Source organism: Cebus imitator, unplaced genomic scaffold (assembly GCF_001604975.1).
Source record: "Cebus imitator isolate Cc_AM_T3 unplaced genomic scaffold, Cebus_imitator-1.0 Scaffold345, whole genome shotgun sequence".
NCBI lineage: Eukaryota > Metazoa > Chordata > Mammalia > Primates > Cebidae > Cebus > Cebus imitator.
The window spans coordinates 325361-344013 of record NW_016107660.1 but is presented as its reverse complement, the minus strand read 5'-3'; the positions used below and the strand labels follow the sequence as shown (position 1 = coordinate 344013).

The 18653-nt window shown below is 39.2% G+C and overlaps 1 protein-coding gene across 11 annotated transcripts in view; it reads right to left on the bottom strand.

The window, feature by feature from the left end:
* LOC108287484 (neurexin-3-beta) overlaps positions 1-18653 on the bottom strand; it is a 584298-nt gene that overhangs the window by 419190 nt on the left and 146455 nt on the right. Inside the window, exon 1 of one of the 11 annotated variants that reach the window (XM_017505923.1) lies at positions 243-247. The exons of the other annotated variants lie outside the window; for them this stretch is intronic. The gene's annotated coding sequence lies outside the window, so the exon portion shown is untranslated. Of the gene's footprint in view, positions 1-242; positions 248-18653 lie in introns of those variants that run through there. 11 annotated transcript variants of the gene reach the window in all.

Sequence of the window (18653 nt, the reverse complement as noted above, 5' to 3'; positions counted from 1 at the left end):
TCTGAAGGAGGAGAGTTCAAGGCACAGGAAACAAGGGGAAAGGAATTTAAAAGGAAGTCAAAAATACGTGTGGCTTGTGTGAGGAACAGCAAGGAAACCAGCGTCACTGCAGTGGATGATGCAAAGGAGAGAGGGGAAGAAAAAAATGATAACAGAAGAGACCAGAAGACCAGGTTACATCGGTCCTCGCACGAAGCACTTCATGTGAAGGAGGTCCTTGTCTGATTCTACCCTGAGATGACTGCATGGTTTCTAAGTAGCTGTGTTCATAACATTTTCAAAAGGACATTAAAACTCAGACTTTGGTAACCAGCATGGAGAGATGCCTCAAAGTACTGCTGTATGAAGAACCATGCATGAGCTCAGGATATTTAACCAGGAACCCTTGGAAGCTCACAGTGGCCATCTCAAAACATGTAAAAGACGTCAGGTAGAAGGAGGATTATGTGGTTTTACAAGGCAGAACCAGGGCTGATGGGTGAAAATTACTGGACTTAAGACCAGAGCTTGAGTCCAAGATGTAAAAGTACTTCCTAGAGCTATCCAAGATAGAATGGGATCTCCAAAAATAGAGTCAAAATTTCATCATCGGATGGGTTCTAGTATAACAGAGACCAAATGGTCACTGTTCAAGGAGGTCTGCAGGTCCTTCCTAAATAGTTCCAAAGGGAACATTTATAAGAAGAATATATGAAAATAGAAAATGTTGGACCCTGGTGCAATAAACACATTTGATCTAAATTAGTCATCTTATTTCTCTTGATTAGTAAAAGGCCATTTTTGTTTTTCAGCAAATTGCTGCTATCTTTTTCTTAAGAAAAACAGTAGCAATGTGGGAAACAAGAACACTCTACAAAGCTATTTGTTTGTTTATTGACAAATACTTTAACACAATGGCAAAAATAAGGATATTTTGGGTATATACTCTGTCTTTTCAGAATAAAAATCCTACTAATAAAACAAGCAGTTTAAAACTATTTATTTAATTGCTGAAATAGCAGCAAGCCACAGATCCTTTTTTCTTAGCCTGAAAACCCCAGGGGCAATGGTGTGGAGGTGCTAGGCTAAACTTGGTCCTTCAATATTTTGGTGGGTCAGAAAAAACATTCCCTTACTATTATTTTTCCACAATGTCTAAGACTGTCTTTCTTAATGGGACTTAATCTCAAGACAGTCAATAATACCAAGGGTTACAGTCCACAAGCAGGAGAAGACAGGGCTTCAGAAATATTTCTTGAAAAGGATCTTTAGTTTTACTCAACAGGTATAAAATTTCAGTAATGCAAGATGAATAAGTTTTAGAGATCTCCTGCATAATATAAAGTCTACAGTTAATAATACTGTATTGTACGCTTAGAAACCTGTTAAGAAGATAGATCTCATGGTAGGTATTCTTATCACAACAATTTTTTGACTTTAAAACAAAAAATGTCCCCTGCTTCTTTTTTTTTTTTTTTTTTTGTGAGACGGAGTTTCGCTCTTGTTACCCAGGCTGGAGTGCAATGGCGCGATCTCGGCTCACCGCAACCTCCACCTCCTGGGTTCAGGCAATTCTCCTGCCTCAGCCTCCTGAGTAGCTGGGATTACAGGCACACGCCACCATGCCCAGCTCATTTTTTGTATTTTTAGTAGAGACGGGGTTTCACCATGTTGACCAGGATGGTCTCGATCTCTTGACCTCGTGATCCACCCGCCTCGGCCTCCCAAAGTGCTGGGATTACAGGCTTGAGCCACCGCGCCCCGCCTGTCCCCTGCTTCTTAACAGAAAAAGAAATGCTTATACACAAGAGTTCACTATGAAGAAGTTATCATTAAAATATTTTAAAGGAGAGAAACTATTTAACTAGTATTTTGGGATAAGAAAAAAATGGAAGAAAGCAAAGGAGGGAAGAGAAGACGGGAAGGAGGCAGGGAGGAGGGCGATTAGTGGGTACCCTATAAGAATTATAAAATAATTCTTCCACTATATTCTGGCTGAATAGATAGGTAAATTAATACTTCTTTCCAGGATAAGTTTTTGTATTTTTATGTGAAGAGCAACAAAAATACTGAAAGGAATGAATACATAGAACAAATATGAAAAGCTTTAGGAAATCAGTCTCTAGGAAATAAAAGACTAAGTTACTGTTTGAAGAGACGAAGTATTTTCTTCATCAGAGATAAGACTTTCAGAAAAAGGGCTGTGTACTACACATGAGGATAAGAGGAAAAATAAGCAATAGATAGAAATGGAAACAAGTAAAACAGGGAAGAATTTCTTGACCATCATGGCTGAGAAACAACAGCAGAACACCTCAAAACGAATTACTGAATCAGCCCTAGTGGTCTCCAACCCAGCGAAATTTTCAGCACTTCATCCCATTAATTTTTATCATATAAACTCTTTATATTTTCTTCCCAGTTCTTACTCATTTTTGTCTGACTCTCCTCAATAGGATGTAACATCAATAAAGCTGGAGACCTGTTATAGTCATTGCTAAAATGCTAGAACATTGCATGGCATACAGTAAACTTTCATTTAATATTGTTAAATCAATAAATGGATCTTTAAGGAGGCCTGCCCTGAAAAATAGGAGCATAGATCAGATTATCTCCCATCACATAACAGCCATCGGTCCCTACCACTCTCCTGCTCACAATTCTCATATGGACTCCAATTGCCTTAGAATGAAATGAAACTCTTTAAATGGCCCCAAAGGCCCTTCGTGATCTGATCCTTGCCAACCTTTCCTACATCACCTGGCCTCATACTTCCTTTTGTTCACTGCATGCCAGGCACTGGGATTTCATCTGTTCTCCCAACACATGAACATCTTTGTGGCTTTGAGACCTTTCCACTTTCTCTTTCCTCTTCCCCCAGATGTTTACATGGCTGTCTCCTTCTTATCAGTGAGTGTCAAGTCAAGGGTGATCCCCTGAAAAGCTTTCCTTGACCACACAATCAAAAGTAACAACTTTCCCTCATCCCAGTGGTAATTTTCTATCTCATGAGCCGTAAGATTTTCTCTACAACTCTTACCTCATCTCTTCAATCTCCTTCTAGAATGCAAGTCCAAGAGAATAGATGTCTGTGTCTGTCTGCCTGGCTTACAACTACACTCTCAATGATCTAATTAATATCTAGCCCAGAGTAGGTACTTAACTATATTTTGGGGATGAGTGAATACAGTTTTTTTCTTTTATTTTTTTAGATGGAGTCTCACTCTGTCACTAGGCTGAAGTGAAGTGGCGCAATCTTGGCTCACTGCAAACTCTGCCTCCCGGGTTCAAGTGATCCTCCTGCCTCAGCCTCCCTAGTAGCTGGGATTAAAGGCACATGCCACCATACCTGGCTAATTTTGGTATTTTTAGTAGAGATGGGGTTTCACTGCCCAGGATGGACTCTATCTCTTGACATCATGATCCACCCACCTCGGCCTCCCAAGGTGCTGAGATTATGGGTGTGAGCTACCACGCCTGGCTGAAATAATACATTTTTAAGAAAATTCATTTTTAAAAATAAAATTTGCTGATTTCTCAAAGTTCTTTATGCTTTGCTTATAGTGATCACTGCCATAGAGCCATTAGGGCTACTTAGATTCCAGATACATCTCAGACACATAAAACAATGCTTATTTTCACAATCTCCATAATATGCATGTCTTTATTTGATCAATTTTAATTAATTAATTTTTATTTTTTAATTTATATTTTAGAGATAAGGTCTGACTCTGTCACCCAGGTTGGATGGCAGTGGTGATCATAACTCACTGCAGTCTAGAACCCCTGGCCTCAAGCAGTCCTCCTGACTCAGCCACCCAAGTAGCTGGTCACCACGTCCAGCTAATTAAAAAAAAAAATTTGGCCAACATGGGGAAACCCCATCTCTACTTAAAATACAAAAATTAGCTGGGCGTGGTGGGGCATGCCTGTAATCCCAGCTACTCGGGAGGCTGAGGCAGGAGAATCACTTGAATCCAAAAGATGGAGTTTGCAGTGAGTTGAGATCGTGCCATTGCACTCCAGCCTGGGCAATAGAGCAAGACTTCGTCTCAAAAGAAACAAAAATTGTAGTGATGGGTTCTCACTGTATTGCTCAGGCAGGTTTGGAACTCTTGGCCTCAAGTGATCTACCAGCTTCTGCCTCCCAAAGTAATGGGATTACAAGTGTGGGGCACCATACCTTTGACTCATGTTGATCCATTTCATACACTGGAAAGGATGGTAGTGGCTTCTCTCTATTTTGTCTGTTATTAGGGAAACTAATTGATGTGCACAAAATCATATTAAGCTTATTCAAGGGGAGTGCAACAAATCCAAAGCAGTCGTATAACTATCATTAATTAGTTCATATATCCTGTAAGAAAAGTTATATCAATATTTTTTTCCACCCAGTGGAGTACCAAAAATAAGTCACTCATAAGACAAGGGAGGGACATTACATTTGGATTTGACTCTTTGGGATAGTATTCTCTCCAAAGGCATGGAAGCAAAAGAGTAAAATTCAGTGGAATCAACACTCTCAGCCCAATAGTTCACATAGATATTTTTCAGAGAAGCTGGATAAATAAACTCTGGAAATCCTATTCCGTCTTTTTCTCTGCTATAAATGTAATGCATTGATTCAGGTCCCACTACTTCATGACATTCACAGGCTTCAGTGATACAGAGGGTTTATTTTCATCCCTTCATCTCAAGGAGCTGGGGTGGCTCTGAACCCCCAGTGCCAACAACTACTTTCCTCCTCCTCCCTTCCTTCTCTACCCAGCACCCCAACAGCTAGGTAATGGGGTTAATAAAATGGCTATTACATAAAACCCTCCACTCCCATATATGTTAATCCTTTTCACTTCTCCAAAGCCAATGGGGAAGTATTCTAAGGAAGGAATTTGCTGCTAGTGGATAAGATGAACTAGGGTGAGTGCAAAGGAGGTAATCTGGCTTTGACTTAGTAATGGGAAGTAGTTGATGTTGAGACCTAAAAATAGCTAGGAATTTCTTAAGAATAATAAATAGCACAGGACTTTTCTTGTCCTGAAGATTCCTCATTCAGGACAGCATGAGGAAATTGGTCTTTATTAAATAATCTTAAATGCTTTAGAAGATTTCCTTTTAGAAAGTGAACCTGTGGGTTCACTTCTAGACCAGACCAGAATTTCAGTTCAATCTTTGCTGTTGGCTGGAGTATAACATTGGTTTATTTCTCTACTCTCTCTTTTATGCTACTCATTTTCCAACTCTCCCTCATCATGCAAGACACAGCATAGGTATCACCTTCTCTATGAAGCTTTTTTATCCATTCAATCAGCTGTGTGGCCAACATTTATTAAGCATATATTATTTATTCAATAAATACATATTTAGACCTAATACAGACCAGATCTAATAGAGGTGCCAAAGACACAGGGGGAAAAAAAAAAGAGAGAGAGAGAAATGAGTGAGCTTTATCAATTCACCAACTTCATACAAGTTCCTGTCTTTTTATCCTTCTTCTGCATAAAATAGTTCAATAAACGTTGTAGAATGAAGAAGCTAAACACACACATTTCATATTTTCCTCATCTGTGCAATGAGGAAGTCAAATACATGAACTCTGAGGGTCTCTGCTGTTTTAACACCTGTATTGTAAATGATTTTAATCACTTATTGTAGCTGTACACAAGATCACTTTGACTACTTGACAAGACCAGGCTGCAGCGAAGGGACTATTACCAAGCTGTCTGCATACTCTTTGAAGTGGAAATCATGCACACAAAAGCAGCTGATCCTAGCAAGTCACAGATGCTGGTTTTGGCCTCACCTGCTCATTTCTCTCCCCACCGGGAGGACTGCCACAAACACTAAACCTCACTGGGAAGTGCAAACAAGAATTCAGACCTTTCAGGACAGACACTGATCACAGGCAACAGTTGAACATCTAAGGCATCCCTGCTCAAGGTTCTATTAAAACATATAAAGAAGCAAAAAAGTAAGTCCGTGTTTACAGAACACCAAAATAACTAAATGAAAAAAAAAATCAGCAAATCAGGCTTTGTTTCTAGACCCAACAATAGTGTTTCTTTCTTCAGTTGAAGTTGGGCAAAACATCTCAGATGCCTGCTTTTTATGAACCAAATGAAAAAGAATCAGGGTTTATCCAGGTTCCTCGGGTATCTATAATATTTGCTGAGTGTCTTTCCCAGTTGCCAACCATGTCTATGCTATGTGGCAGAAACTCTATTTTCTCTTAATAATCAAGGTTAGAGCAAAAGTATTTTTTTTTTCCCATAGGCCTAGTGGCAAGAGAAGCCCAAAATAACCAGGTACAGTTCAGGAGAACCATTATTATGAGGACCCCTGGTAGAAGCAGCTGTTTCTGATAAATCATATACACAAACTCCTCATGAACATTACTTAAAGACTCTTAGCTTAGTTTTGTGTCTCCAAATTATAGCCAACTTTGTTCTATTTTCCTGAGACTCTACTTTTATTGCCCAGCATACAGGCTGTTAAAACACCAGACAGAATAATCTAAGCAAACAAAACCATGCTTATATCATCATAAGTATTCTGTAAGTATTAGATACTTTTTCTTAGCATTAGTATTATTTTGCTCTCTTCTCCTTGCTGTTAGTCATGACACAAGGAATCCTTAATTGGTAGAAAAAATAATTAATGAAAATCCTAAATTGGTAGAAAAATAATTAATATCTAAAATTCTCTGTCTTATTGCAATGTCCTTGGCAACGGGCCTTTTATGGTTCAAGCCCTGATGCTTCTTATACTCACCTAGAATGAGAAGAAATGAGAAAAGCATGGGAGAAAAATGAAAGAGCATAATCATAAATAGCACATGGTTTGATAAAACCCACATCCTGAATGTGGCGGAGAAGGAGGACAGTTTGGTGTTTGTTTGCTTGTTTGTTTGTTTTAAACATGGCTTGCATGTTATTTGGCTGAAGATTTCTGTATAACTTTCTTCATATTCATAGTCTCCATCCATATGATTTGCTCTGATGCCCCTCTAAGGTTTTCTGTTTGTCCAGGGATATTCTTTCAGCATTTTGTTTGGACAGCTGTTTGTTTCCCTCAAAATTTTTGGAACTGAAAACGGAAGGCCAGGTCAAGAATTTATTACAGAGATCCCAGTCTCTTTGCTACTCTATGCTAGCTTCTCAAGTATAGGTTTCTAGTTTTTAAAAAAGAAACGCTGTGCTGTTTGTTCAAAACCCTATGAGATTATTTAAAAGGTGATTTTGCTAACAAGGAAAAATTTGAAACCCATAACCCATAACAACATTAATTCAGCACAGATCATATTGTTAATTATTTTTGGAAGAGAATGGCCCTTGCTACATTGGTCAATTATCAGAGTTGTCACATTCACCTAAGCATTTCTTCCACTTCAATTCATTTTCTTATGCTACTTGATCCTGTAGCAAGGTTATATTAAATTTGTCTCCTGAATAGCATATGGATCTAGCAACCTATTACCCCAGAGTCCCATATATCTATTAATAAAGAACTAGAGCCATCTAAGCTAGCACACCAGATGGTGCCTAATTTACCCAATACATACATTACCGTAAATAATCATAACGAGTACTCCTACTAATGATTCTGGTCTGTATAATTAAAAAAAATTTTTTTTTTGAAAGCGGTTATTTTTAAAACCAGAATCTTTGTTTTGGAGCATATTCTTCCCCCAGTGCAATGACAATAATAACAAATATTTATTGAGAACCTTTTATGTGTTGGCCATTGGATAAAGTTCTAGAGTTACAGAGATTTATACAAATCCAGACATCATTACTCTAAATATACTATGAGGATCGATTCATCAGAAAAGATATCGTAAAAATACAAATCACAAACGTGTTACAGTAAGTGTGCTGGGGTAGGAAGAGATGGATTATTTCATTTGTATCAGTGATATTAATACATAAATAACTGCTGATGAGCAGCATACAATGTTTGCCAGGCATGCTGCTCTTACACCTTGTGGTGAATCTTTAAGAAACCACAGTAACAACACAATTAGGTAGATATTAGCATTTCTGTTTTAAAGATGAAAAACTGTGGTATGGGGGTAAATGGCTTTTCCAAAGTTATACAGCTAAACAGGGGCTCAATTAGAATTCAAATCACTTTCTGCCTGAGTTGAATCTGAGGGCTTTTCACCAATACACCAAACTGCCTTCCTGTGTTAATTTGAGCTTCCCATCCATGCCGTCAGTTTCCAAAAGGGTAAATGTTAAAACCATCCATTGTTTTTCCTTACTCCTTCGCTAGGCTGGTGCCCAAAAAAATATTTCATGAAAGTTTGTTTTAAGCAGTAAATGCATAGCTCATTTCTCTAAGGAACAGTGAACTTTGCAGTGCTCAATACTTGCTTTGTACAATTTATACTGCTCCACTTCACCTTATAAAAATGGCATATATCATCTCTGAACCAGCATCGGAGCTCACAAAAAACAGGATGGATTTGGAAAGCTACCAATGTGATGTTTATGTATGAATTAATGATTATTATTATTGACGATACATCGATTGCTGAGTTAAATCTATTTTCACATGCAATGTTAAGTAGCTTCTAACACGAAAACCATTTTAAGAGACGTGAGACAAACAAGACCAGAAATGTAGCAATGACCACAACTTTACTTGAAAACTTTGACATGGGTTGACAGAATGAGAAATTAATTCTTTGAGATATACAGTATAGTTAGAAAGAGACTTTTAACTTCTCCATTGAATATTTATTTTATTTTCTTTAAATAAAATGAGCAAATGATACCTGGTAGGTTGGGTCTCCAAAGACTCTGAGCTAAAAAGCAAAACATAGCTTTTGGTCTTGATTTTCTGAAGATAATACTTAGCTCCATGCAAACAAAAAATGGTCTCGTCTCTGGTCTTGGAGCAATGCCATTGGGATTTCAGGCCATCAAATCAGTAACTGCAAGGCACTGTGGTGGGCATTAGCAAGTGAACGACCCTGTTTTCCACTTTCAACTTCCAATGCAAATGTGTTTATAAATATTAATTTTATTAAACGTATATTAAATTGTAAATGTTTAATTTCTACTTAAACCTCATAATTTAATGCTTTCTGAGTAGAGCAGTCCCATCATTTGGTGAGACATGTAGTTTATATTGTAAGTACAATGTCAATTGAACCATTTCATCACACATACGTGTACACGCACACCCACGTGCTTTCTATGTACAACAGACTGTGTAAAAACTCTCTTTGGTGGGTGGCATAGGAATGCTGTGTTTCTCAGCAGCTCATAGAATCAAATCTGAGGTTTCACAAAAGGAGCCAGAATGCATCTTGCAGAGAAAATAACAGCATGAAAGAAAGTGGGAAATGCGGTTCTATTTACTTCAAAATCTTGTTTCAATGTATTGTGCATGGCCCATGTGAAACCTCAGGGTGGAAACTGTGTGCAACAGGCTTAATCTACAACAGATATCAAATCACGACAAACTGCACTCTTGGGTGATGAGCTGGGGATGAGTGAAGTAAGGCATCAAGCTTCTACTTGGAGGCTCAATGGCACCTTTCTTTATCATCTTACACACTTTGGTTCTGTCTACATATGCACAAAGGGCATAAGCAAAGTCTTTTCCAAACATGCTCTTTCAGGTACTCTTAACTCAAATTCTAGTTTTTATTTCACATTCCCTTGAGACTTAATTAGACATATATTTGTTTAAAATAGCTTTCGAGGAGGCTAAAAACTAGAAGATACTGGCAGAAAACTCACAGTTCTTTGTTACTGCTGTTCTACCCAGTTAGTTGTTTATAAAACACCTAGAAAGAGTTCCAGACATTATAAAATGCTTACTTGAAAAATCTAGTCTAAACTATTCATAGGGAGACAAACATCAGTGACAGAAAATCCATACATGAATAAAGAGGCCTTTCCAGTACTTCTGTACCTGGGACCACTCTGGAAGCCACCTTTGTTAAGCACTTTATCAAACACGATTCAGGAGACAAAGCACCTTCCTCCTCTATTTACCCTAACCAAGTTCGGTTTGCCTCATACAAATCCAAATCAAACGTTTATTAACAAACTCAACAAGGACAGCTAGATAGAGAATATCTTAGGCTGAGTCCAACCCATAAGCAGACCCTAACGCAAGGATTCAAGTGAAAATGATTGATAAGGAAGCACTCCCATGCAGAGGCAAAGGACAGGGAAACAGGAGTCCAGACAAGGGTATAGTCCCAGGCAAAGTGCCAGAGCTGGCCGCAGCTGATCCCAGAAGAAAATGCTGGCATACACCTTGTACCTCCCTGAGAGTTTTTCCAGCCAGAGGCAATAGAGTAGTAGATTGAGCAAACTTTCTTTTTCTCTCCTTTTTTTTTTGAGATGGAGTTTCGCTCTGCCGCCCAGGCTGGAGTGCAGCGGCACAATCTCAGCTCATGGCAACCTCTGCCTCCTGGGTTCAAGCGATTCTTCTGCCTCAGCCTCCCAAGTAGCTGTGACCACAGGTGCACGCCACCACACCTGGCTAATTTTTGTATTATTAGTAGAGACAGGGTTTCACTATATTGGCCAGGCTGGTCTTGAACTCCTGACCTCATGATCCGCCCACCTTGGCCTCCAAAAGTGCTGGGATTACAGATCCACTGCACCCGGCAGACAACTTTCTTAAAAACAAAAAAAGCCATGCTGGCTACTGCAAGAGAAGTCACACTGAAGCTGGGGGATACAAAAATAGTTCAAATAGGGAACTAAAAAAACTGAATTAGATCACCAACATTATCTGATACAGATGGATAAATATTTAATTAAAACATTATAAACATTATAAAGAAACTGATTTAGAACATTTAAATATGAAACTCATTTTACATTTGAGGACAGCATGACTCAAAGAGGTCCAATGACTTCCCTAGGATCACACAGATTGCATGTGGCAGATTTAGGTTGTTGAGGACATAGCGCTCCAAACTTTCAGCTCAGGGGACTTCCCATTTCTCTCGGCTGCCAGCAAAAGCTACACATGTTCAAATCACCCCAGAAGTTTGCAGAGATTGCCTGCTTCAGGATGATCCGAGAGGCTCAGCAGCCAAGCCACGTACAGGAGCACAGTTCTGTTCCCTTCCATAGCTGCATCTTTCTACTACCCTGGAGATTGCTGGGCTCTTAACAACATGATGTATCAATCTGACATGACCGCATTGGTTACCTGAGAAGACACCGCATGGAAGACAATGCAAATTCAATTTTTGAGAATGTCTGGGTATTTAAACTAGAGGCTTAATGGGTTCTCAGATGATGCTTTTTTTTTTTTTTTTTTTTTTTTTTTTTTTTTTTTTTTTTTTTTTTTTTTTTTTTTTTTTTTTTTTTTTTTTTTTTTTTTTNTTTAGAAAGCACATTTCAGGATTAACACGTGAATCCTCAAAACTTGTAAAAGAGCCTGGGGAAAAAACTGTGGGAGCTATTCATGCTATTCATCAGAATGAAAATTAGGTTTCTGGAGTTGGGACAAAGATATTTCCAGAAGTGTCACAATTCATCGGAAAGATTGTTCCAGGCACTGGGAACTACAGGCACGGGAGCACTGAGGTGTGAAACACCGCGAATGGAAAGAACGTATACGCAGTTCAGAATTTGGGAAAAGAAAAGCAAAAAGCAAGAGGAAGAAATGCAGGTGGGGGCGGGTGGGGAGCCAAGAGATGTGGTCCACATAGGTGGGCTAGAGATAGATCAGGAAGGGCCTTTCAGATGTTACTAAGCACATGGATTACTGTTTTGTGGAGAAGAGAAACACTAAAAGGTTTTTACACTGGGAGGGGGGAGCCACAATGAGCTTTGCAACACAGAAAGTTTAATTTGGCAACTGTGTGCAGCGTGGACAAGGTGGTCCAGGAGAGAGGCAATGGGAGGTATTGCAATAAAGCCTGGAGGTAGATAACAGGGCAGTCTGAGGCAGTTTCTGAATGAAAAGCAGAGAAGAAATTTTGTAAGTATTTGGTTGGTGGAACAGGGAGGACTTGATCCAATTAGTAATTAACAGCAATGATTTTAGTGGTACCTGCAGTCCTCACTGTTGCGAAAAAGGATGCTTTCTAACCAAATTAGACTTGCAATTCTCCTTTTCCCTAGGATGCTGCCTGCCCGGTAAAAACAAGTATGTCTTTTCTTAGCAGATCAAGATCACTTACATATACACTGTACTTGAAAATAACTTGGCCGCTGCTAATGTGGGGATTTGGGAATGGGAGGGGAAGAAGGAGGAGGAAGAGATCATTCCTGAAATAGAAACAAGCCAGTGGCAGACAGCTGGGTGAGTAGTCTGAAATAGTTACAAACAGCTCAGGAAGCTTTATAATTAGAAAACATATCCATGGACCTCCATACAGCAAAGCTGTAGCTCCAACAGCTTTCAGTGTGTCATTGCAGGCTGCTGAAATGAGGCTGGGTGCATTCAAACACCAGAGGGGAAAGGGAAAGTGTTTCTTACAAATCAAACAAGAAAAAAGGAAAAAGAAGAACTACTACTACTCTTATTACAACTATCAAGGAAGACACCAAAGACAGAAAGAAGTGCTTTTTATCGGTTTAGAAAACAGTTGCAGAAACGGCCTGTATTACAAAGTTCCTTTATTCCTTATAACCTCAATGGTTTAACCTGGTTCCAGGCACCTTTTGGAGCAGTGCTCCCCATGAAAAAGCAGCACCTCTAAGGGTGATGTCATAGGTTACATTAGACACACGGAGGCGGTGTTTAGAGGGCGTTCTGAGAGAGCACACTGCATTCCAGAACCTATTATTTTATCAAGGACAGCCTCTCTCCCTTTTTAATAAACAACTAAATATATTTATCTCTGCTAGGTATGGTGGTTCATGCCTGTAATCCCAGCACTTTGGGAGGCCAAGTTGGAAGGATCCCTTCTGTCCAGGAGTTCGAGGCCAGCCTGGGCAACACAGTGAGACCTCATCTCTACAAAAAATTAAAAATCAGAGTGTGGTGGTCCAGGCCTGTAGTCACAGCTACTCAGGAGGCTGTGGCAGGAGGAGAGCTTGAGCACAGACTGACACTGCAGTGAGTTATGATCATGCCACTGCACTTAGCCTGGGTGACAGAGTGAGATCCTGTCTCAGAAAATAGAAAAAAAACAAAAACAAAATTGTGTGTGTGTGTGTGTGTGTGTGTGTGTGTCTTAGTGTTCTACATCCTTGCAAATCAATAATTAAGGAAAAGAGAGAGGTAGTCATTGGCAGGTTCAATACAGAGATGGGGGATCCTTTATTTGAAGGTTAAGAGTTTTTTGAAATCAGCTCTGATTCTTGACTTTTCCAGTGAGATTCTGACCCACAACATCGGTCATGTTCCAATCCCACCAGCCACACATGCACAGATTTTTTTCCTATTTAGCAGTCTCTGGCAGTTGCAAACTTTCTCTATTTATCTCATCCCAAGCCTCAATTAAAGCAATTGCCTCTTTTTTTTTTTTTTGAGCAAATTTCCTCCTCCCTTTCTTTTGCCCTGACTTTGATTCACCTGTCGATTGACATTCTTGCTTCATTACTCGCTGACAGCTCAAAATGCAACCCTGATCCCTCAGCAAATTACTTCTAATCATTGCCTTTCTTAACATTACCACTTCAGTGGACTGTCAGGGGCATTCAGCAGACTGTGCAAGATCAGAAGCCCGTTGTGGCTCTGAGCTCCGTCGTTTTTGGCCTTGAATCAGGTACTGAGTTGCAGTGGATGCGCTACTGAATGCAGCCTTCAAGATTGGGGTGCTCGTCCTCCAGATGTTGGGAATCCTGGCTGTGGACGACTCGCAGCAAACCTCAGGTCCTCTCCAGAACTGGGCTCCAAGGGTGTGACCTCATATGATGACCGGGTGTTTGGATGGGGATGGGAGGTACAAGACTGAGATCCCTTTATGCAATTTGGGTCATCTCGGAAGGACAACGTAATTTCAGAGCCGTGGCACTGGCCGAGGCTTTAGTTGTTCCAGACCAAATTATCCAGACCAAATTATCCCTCTATCCCATGCCCGCTTTCCTCACTTTCATTCAGAAACTGTTTCACAGGGGGCCCTCCCCATCCCGAATCCCCTGTACTCAATCTTCACCTCAGTGTTCCCAGCTTGACAGAAGGCAGCAGTGAAAAGTTCTGCTCTTTCACGTTTTGCGATTTATTTGCATATTGTTTCTTATAAAGAGAACACGCCAACGTACCTGCACCACTGACAGGAGTTTTTATTTTTTAGCTGGATTGCTCATGTTTGAATGCCTAACAGTGTTTCCGGTGATGGGCCCTTTTGCTTTCCTGACCCACTTTCAGAGGCCTTGCCATTATTCACCAGGTGGCAGGTGTTCATTAAGAGACAGAAAACATGGGGCCAGTTGTAAGGGAATTTACATTTTTATTAAACTTCTTTGACTTCAGCTTGATTTTTTTTTTTTTAAGAATTGGTCTCATTTTTCCAAATTGTGCACCTGTGCTCATGGCTGCCTCTGGGCTGAATCTCATTCTTTATTTTTCTAATTTCGAGCTAAGTGGGGTATGTGTGGATATTGGGTAACCAGTGCCAGAGATTTCACAGTATCACATGCCACCATTCTGTTTCAGAAAAGTGTTATTGCTTCTTGTTATTATTATCTACAAGTCTGGCCAGAAGTTGAGTCTTCTCAGAAGTTGAGTCTGATTAGTGCTACACGCTACAGGTGAGCCCACAAAGTTACTTAACTTCCAGCAAGCACATGTATTAAATGGAGAGGTTGTAAAATGTAGATTCCTGGGCACCGTTCCTTAGTGACCCTATTCAGTGGGTCTAAGATGAGGACAAAGCATCTGAAATTTTCTCAAGCATGTCAGGTGACAGAGTTTCAACGTTTGTAAAAGACTAAAAGACTGGATCCTATGTTCTATGCTTTCTCTACAAAAGAACCACCCATGTGGTAATTAAATACACAGTTAAAGGCTTCTAAGTAGGCAAGAGCTGTGCTGTGTTGAATAAAGTTTTAGCTAGACCCATGTAGAGCAGATATAGTGAATAAAAATGCAAAGTGTTCAAGTAGACCAGTGTTATCATCTATGAAATGTTGCCAGGTATTAAATCTTACTTGACTAGTTCCTTTATATCATCCTCTCACTTCCTGGTACCAAAAGTTTGCATGTATTAGATATTGTGAACGTAGGAAACGAGCACTTTAAACTGGTGAGTTTTTTCTTTTATATCTGGAATATAAGGAAAAGAGAATTGGGGGCCTATGGCTATTTACGTTGGCTTTTTTCATTTTTTATTTTTATTTTTTGAGATGGAGTATCACTCTGTTGCCAGGCTGGAGTGCAGTGGCGCGATCTCGGCTCATTGCAACCTCTGCCTGCCGGGTTCCAACGATTCTCCTGCCTCAGCCTCCCAAATAGCTGGGACTACAGGTGCTCGCCATCATGCCCAGCTAATTTTTGTATTTTGAGTAGAGACAGGGTTTCACCATGTAGGCCAGGGTGGTCTCAATCTCTTGACCTCGTGATCCGCCAGCCTTGGCCTCCCAAAGTGCAGGGATTACAGGCATGAGCCACCGTGCCCGGCCAAGCATTTTGTTTTTTAATCTAGTGTGAGTCTGGGGACATAACAAAGACCTAACCACACACTGAGGTAGAGAGAATGCTAGCGGTCAGGAGAGTGAAGGGCGCAAAACCTTTCACGTGGAATTCTTTGAACACCTACTTATGCTTCTGACTTCAAGTGCTGTGATCTGAGAGAACTGTAGCTGTTCTTGTGGTGGTCAGGATCAGCTAGGATGTCCCAATAGTCCTCCCGTTTCCTTCTAGGATTTCCCAAGTCTTTAACAACCAACATCTTTCAAAAAGAACAAAAACCTGCATTCCTCTTAAGAGGTACATTGGAAATTCCTCAAAATGTTCCAATGATTGAACACCTAGCATTCCAAAGAATACCCACGTTTCTTCCAGCAGACATTCTTCCCTCCCAATTATGAAGGACAACAGGTCCAACCTCTTTCATTTACTGCACTGTAAATTTAGGACGTAGCACTGCATTGTGAAGATTACATTGTTAGGTACCACAGGAAAACCAAAAGGTAACAAAAAATATATAACTCTAAATTAAGATGAAAGTGAACAGCAAAAGAAGCCTTACTCAGGCACCAAAGAAACACATCTTCTGACATCCCCTCACCCTCAGTCCATACATTCACTGTAGTGTGAAATAATAAACTGTAGCTTGAGAACTCAGTCACCAGAATCGCACGTGTCTGCATCTCAGTAAAATGCACCGATCACAAAAGATTCAAAAGCCTACTGGACAAAGCGAACTAACATTCAAAACCATGACAGAAGACCTCGAGATTTTCAAATTTGTGTCCTTGAGACAAAAGCTCATAGTTCAAAATTTTCGATCTTAACACTAAAACCTTATTTCTGAAAATAGAAAAACAACTGTTTCAAGATACTTTAGAATATTAAGGTTATTAACCAAAACTATTCAATAATGTGTGTGATTGGAAAGGGGGAAGGGAGAGGTGAAATATTCTCCATTCACACTGGAGGTCTTCTTAAGGTTAGTACTTTAAGACAATTTTTGAGATCTCTTTCATTAAAAATAATACTAACCAATGGAAACAATCATAGAAGTGCCTTGTCAATTGAAGGGAGAATAATGGTACTTTATATTATGTGATAGAGACAGCAGGACAGCACAGAGGGGAAGAACTGGTTTCTCCTGAAGCTGAGGTGGCTGGTTATCAAGAAGTCTTCCCAAATGAGCATTCATTTGAACCTCACAGATCACTGGCAGTGGTTGGTCAAAGGTGAAGTAGGAAAGGTGATTTAAACCAAAGAAGATCTTGAGCAAAGGTATGGAAATATGAAAATATATGGCAATTTTAGGATGCCATAATCCAAAAGGGTTAAGATGAATTAAAGACACATCTGTAGAAATGACAGGTGCTATCTGCAAAAATAAAGAAAAAATGATAGAGATTAGATATTACACTAAGGGGCTCCATTTCTCAAGGAATAATTAATTATGTAATTACTGAGAATAATTGGTGGCTTATTTACTTGGGAATGATATGATCAGATCTAATTCATCAAGTATAGCATTGGATACACACAGAGGACAGATGCAGTAGGGAGAAAAGCAAGGATTCCATTAATAAGCTACTGTCATATAAAAGATAATAAGGTCTGTGACTAGATCACTGAAGAGAAATTAATGGAGTAAAAAGACACATTTCAGATGAAAAATCAACATAATTTAGTAATAAATTAGAAGTCTATTAATAGAACCTAATACTGTAAAAGTTTTTTTTTTCCTTAATTTTTTAAAAGAAAATGTAAGGCAGGTTCACTTTAAACTTATGCACAACCAAAACTTCTACATCTTGTTTAGTGTAAAGCTCTGTCAGTCTGAAACTCCCATACCCAGTACTGGCAAACTTGATTTATCTAATAAAAATACAGGATTTTACATTCATTTCTTTTAAAGTTTCTTTTGTTCAATTTTATTTCTTCGCTTAGGCTATCAATACAGTTTCAATCTTGATCCATCATCTGTTATTACTTAAAAATTCTAAGTATAAAACATTGAATTTTCATTAATTGTTATACGACACTGGATAAATGTAGACAGTACAGTATTCTAATCTCTTAAAAGACTTCATTTGGGGCCAGCATAGAGCCAACAATTAATATTCTCTCTATACTATGTTCTATAGTTTTGGTTTTAGCAAACACTCACTGTAGAATCCTAAAAAAAATTTGAAAGACATCTAGGTCAAGTCTCTGCTGAAGTGTATTTCTATACCTAACAAATTCTCAGACAAAAGTCCACACAAATTTACAAATTTATGGCAGAGGGCTAGAGCCAGGTATTTGCTTTCCAGACTTGCATTTTTAGATAGATATCTCAGTTCTTTTGTTCACAAGATAGGAAGAATTTTGTTAATGACTCTTCTTTAGCTTACAGGTTGTGAATAAAGACCAAAGTCATCTTTTCAACTATGTATTCAGTCCTGGATCTGAGAAGGAAGGTAAGAGCCAGAGACCCCGATCTGTAGTACTCACTGTGAGGTTAGCCATTTCTAGTGTGCTCAAAACACATAAGGGAGAAGTCATAGAGCAATGTGGTAAGTTTTTGGAAAAGATAATATGTGTCTGTAAATTAAAATGATTCTCAAAAATAAAAGCAGCAGACCCCAATGGACTCCTAAAAAGATCAAGAATCTTCATTTACAGGTAAATAGTTATAGGTGTGAGAATAGCAGAAGAGAGGTAAGCTAATTAGTAATAAGCAAAAATTTTCTCCTTATATGGCCTTTTCTCAAGAAATAACTTTAAAAACTCACCACATATTTCAAACATCAGCGACTCTTCATGGAGACAGTTATGTGGTACCTGGATTGCCTTTGTATTGTAGTGACCAGAAAATTCTCCATACAATGAACAGAACCAAAAATTGCTAACGAGTTTTTTATATTCAGAATATATAAGTGATAGATATATATTTGTAAGTAATCAGAATGGTGAAGAAAGAGAAGAAAATTTAGGAAGATGCGACCTTTATGATTCATTAGCTTCTCCTTTGTTTGCCGCAGCGGCAGGCCAAACTTTCACCTTGGGTCTTGGCTGGTCACGTGGGAAACCCAGAGCAATAAATGATGTGCAACTACCATTTGTACGAATAAACTTAT